The sequence below is a fragment of the Adiantum capillus-veneris genome, chromosome 3, assembly GCF_014529385.1.
Source record: "Adiantum capillus-veneris isolate H3 chromosome 3, ASM1452938v2, whole genome shotgun sequence".
In the NCBI taxonomy this organism is placed as follows: Eukaryota; Viridiplantae; Streptophyta; class Polypodiopsida; order Polypodiales; family Pteridaceae; genus Adiantum; species Adiantum capillus-veneris.
Window position 1 is genome coordinate 83,815,363 of NC_140933.1, and position 4,713 is coordinate 83,820,075.

Sequence of the window (4,713 nt, forward strand, 5' to 3'; positions counted from 1 at the left end):
GATTGCTAAGAATATGTGAATGGTGTGGACCCAATGTGCTTCCAAAGATGTGTAGGGATTGATGACGATGCAATGCCTTTTCTGGAATGATGGAATTCTCCAAGCAGATGGGAGAGATGGTTGTGCAAGCAATTCCAAGACTCCAAAGCTAATAGGTTGATCTGGATGGGCTAATAAATCTTGATACTTGCAATCAGCATCTTCATGTTTCCAATGCATATCTTCAATGATGCGATATGTCATGTAAGAAGTTATTACTGCAAATATGCATGCTATGATTTATTTATGTTGAGGTGGTTGAGCACGCACACCAAGACAACTAGCCTCTTGCAGGTGCACCACAACTATAACCCCCGATATACAGTGTTTGTATTTCCCATGCTCAAGGCACACGGTTCTATGTGCAATAGCAGGTCCTACAGTTCCTAAGTGAGAGAATCATCCTTGGGCGGAACGCTACAAGCACACACTCAAACACGAGAGGAATTTTTTTTCCAAAGATTAGCTGATTATTGAAAAGTCAAAAAGCTTTGATACCAATGTCAAGTGCAACCGTATTGAAATGGTGAAGATCTAGGCTTTACACTTCCACAAATACCTTTCTTTCGTTCCTTGCGTTGGTGATTTTTTTTAGTTTCAATGATCGTTCCTTTTACTTTTTCCTTAAGAGAGGGAATGAGAGAGTGTGGTAGAGATGTGTAGAGGGAGAGAGAAAAAGAGAGGAGGAGAATGACACCCGATGGGGTCCCAGCCAACACTCTCTAGGGCTCCTCCAGACCATTACCGATGTGGTATTTGCTTTAGATTTGTAAATCGAAAGTACACACAATGCAATACCTCAAGTGCAGACTCTACTGACTTGAATGATGACTATCGCCGCGGTAACTCCTCAAGACAAGGCACCTTGGTCCTCCGGGCTAATTCGATGCACCTTTGGGTCCTTTTAGATGTGGCATTGTGGGGACATTAAGGGGTAGATATGGGGCTGAATTGCTCTCATTATGTGAGAGGAATGAAGGGCTGAAAACATAGATCTTGATGACGGCGATGATGTGGACAACAATGGAGACAGCAAGGGAATGGCCAAGGGGAGACTCAATGGGTTGCCGTACTATCGGACCGCATATGGGATAAGCTAGTGTTAGTAAATCACGCAAAACACGGCAATGGCATGGGGCTGAAAGATGAAAATGCTGGTTGATATGAAAAAAACGATGGCTGAACTTGCTGAAAACACTTGGTAGATTCTACTCTCTTTCTAGCGCTACCTCCAACTATTGAAAGTGCGAGCTATTGGGGTCCCTTTATAGACCATGAATTGGGCTTATGAACTTCCTTAGGCTTAGGTAGGGATAATTTTCCACCACACCCAACAAATAAATCATCAATATGATTTATTAATAAGTTTAACCAAGGGGTAATTTTTGGGTGAAAGTGTCGCACATCTACCCACCTGGGAATTCGATCGATGTAGGCAATGGCTTGTTGCATTCCTATAATTTAAAACTACATGCACGTCATGCTAGATGCCCACTGTAGTGTAATAACATCTAAAAAAACATGTGTACAAACCATTTGTGCAAGAGGGTTCTAAAACTGGAAAACCTAAGCTAATGAGCTTGTTCGGACATGCAGGTCCTGCAAACAGTCTTACAAAATAACCGGTATTAGTCCTCCTAGGATTCTAGACACTCTTACAAAAGAAAAAGGGGATAATTGGCTCCAGAATTTGATGAAGCATGTCCACATGGCACATCAAGCCATGTGCACGTGACACCAACACAGTTACCTTAGTTGACACCAACATCAAAAGTTCCTTGTTTGCATAGAATCCATGAGGGTTGTCCCATAAATATTCATACACTAGAAAGGATCTTTCACATGGCAAGTAGGGAAAGCACCGTTGTGTGGAAGGCAAGAAGGGTCATACAATAAGAAGACTTAGAGCCAGAAGATGTGTTTATAACTCATTGGGGTAGGTTCATTGATGATATTGATTGCTCTTTAGCATTAGCAAATATTGGAGTCTCAGAAGCTGTGGTGGAGGGCTTGGAAATATCATAGAGGATAGATATGAGATTTTTTAATGCCTCTCTAGATTGGGGGAGTACAAAAATGACACACAAACCATGGAAAGTATCCAAGGCAAAGGATCTTTTTGTAGATTTGTATATGTTGATGTAAACAAGGTGGAGAGCTGCATACTGAAATTCAACAAAGTGGAACCAAACTGTTTTGGTTAGTATTGATAGATTTGACAACAGAATATCTAGAGAACAACACCTTAGTTTGGATGCCTTTTCTTGCAGAAGAGGATGAATTTATTGCTATTAGTGCATGAAATCAGATGTCTTGTTTACTAAAGGAGAGGTATCAAAAGAGCCATCCTTGAAACTTTATTAGTGGAAACCTTGATTTGGTAGAGGTTGCACTTGAAGTGTTTGGAATTGGCCTTTTGATCATGTGAACAAAAGGCAAGTTTAATAAGGCTCTTAGTGGTATGGAAGACTGCAATATGCATACATAAAAAATAGATAAAACAAAGTAAAATTACACAACTCAGTAGATCAATTTACATAGCCAAGTAGATCACCTGAATCCTTTAACTATGCAAATCAATCTTAGCCGAGTTAAGACTGAGATCCAATTTGGGCTTTTCACTTTATCCCATAGCTTGTGCCTAGGTAGCCTTTTGTGAATCACATCGGCCTTCATCTCATTTTGTAATCTTTTGAAAATTATTCTTATTGCTAGAATAGCAGCATGGATCAAATATTGGATGAATATGTGGAGGATTGTGAGGATTGGGGAACAAAGAATGTGGTGGATTTCAATCATTTTACAAGCAAGGTAAAGCATGTACATTTCAATGATGAAGAAGAATTGGATTCAATTTTAACATTTTCCAAGGACTCATTGGCCAAAGTTACCCTAAAACCCTTGTGAAGGTAGATGATCTTGAAGAAACAGTTGTTGCATTTATTGATCATGGATTGGTAATTAACCTTATGGCAAAGTATTTACACTCAAAGGGATAGTGGCCTATAGATACATATCATGGATGGCATATACGAGCTACTAACTCTTCACCAAGAGACCTTTATGGAGCTTGCCCAAATGCTAAAGTGACAATTGGTGATGTATGGATGAACAATATATCTTTGTACAAGAATATTCTTATTATCCACTTATCTTGGGACAACCCTATATGCAGATGGAGACTAAAGTTCTTGATGATGGTGCTGCCTATGCAAGGATTTGGAGTAGAGATGGTATGAAGTATGCTCAATTCCTAATTATGTGTATAGATCACATATAGCCTTCATGAACATACACTACCAAGGGTGAATAAGGAATTCAAATCAGCACTTCAAATTTTTCCAATGGTAAGAGCAACTTCAATATCAATGAAAAGAAATATGTGAACTTCTTCAGACTATTCTCCTCTTATGGACACAATCTATCCATATAAATATCCCATTGAAGATGCATTTGATAAGCCTAAAGGGTTTGATCCTAAAGCACTAAGTCATGATGATGAGTGGAAGACAATGACTCATTCACCTCTAGTGTGGGAAGCTTACAAGGCTTATCATCGACAAAGGCTTCAAGGAAAAAACCTCAAACTTCCCTATATTGGTGGAGAGAAAAAGCTAAACAAAAAGCTTGCATGGCACAAGCTTTCACACGTGTGATTCCTGAGGTTGCTAACAATTTTGAACTTGTTGAAAACCAAGATCTTGAAGAGTATCATCATAAAGCAAGACTATATGGTACATTGAAGAGGAATCTCTTGCCAAAACTTAATGGCCAAGAGACTTTTTCTTTGGGATTTGTGGGTCATATCACAATGCCTTTTATTGATGATTTGCCAATTAAAGGGTATGACAAGGATGCTAAGGATGAGGAAAAAGATCAGAGGGGGTGTTGAAAGTTTGTTGCCAACCATATTAAGACTCTGATGCACTCTTAACAAGACTTGAAGAAGTGCATCAACACTTTCAGGACCCAAATGTCCTTTTGGAGTCAAAGAAGTGTTAATTGTGGGACATATGTGTAGTCTTGAAGGAATAAGACCAAACCCAGCAAAGGTTGAAGCAATTTAACAAATAAAGGAGACATACACTTTTGTTTCTAAAGTGCAAAGTTTTTTGGGAGCATGTGTGTTCTATGTGATTTGGATACTTCACTTTTCTCATGCTGTAGAATATTTATATTAGTTGCTACAAAAAAGGCAAATGTTTGAGTGGAAAAACATGCATACTAAAGCTATTAGGAAATTGAAAAAGATGCTCCTTACTAATTCAACATGGATTGGTTGGGAAATTGGTCAGGATGATGAAGAAGGACACATGCATGCAATGTGTTTTGGAGCCAAAGTGTTTAGTAAACAACAACATAACTATCCACACGCTAAAATAGACTTATGGGGAGTTGCAACAACATTAAAGTGTGAGGAAGAGTACTTTATTGGAGCCTCAATTGTGGTGGAAATAGATTGCTTCCTCTACTTGGGGATGATAGTAAATTTCTCTACACCAAATATAGTCATGCTACGATGGATTGCTTTCATTAGTCCTCTTAATCTTAAACTTCAACACATTGTAGGAAGTAATAATGTGATTTTTTATACATATATGTATGTATGTATGCCACACACACACACACATACAAATATATCGATGTGTGTGTGTGTGTGTATGTGTGTGTGTG

At 38.7% G+C, this 4,713-nt stretch overlaps 1 pseudogene; it reads left to right on the forward strand.

The window, feature by feature from the left end:
• The first annotated feature begins 1,629 nt into the window (after positions 1–1,629).
• Positions 1,630–2,467, forward strand: LOC147461214 (uncharacterized; annotated as a pseudogene).
• Positions 2,468–4,713: the final 2,246 nt, after the last annotated feature.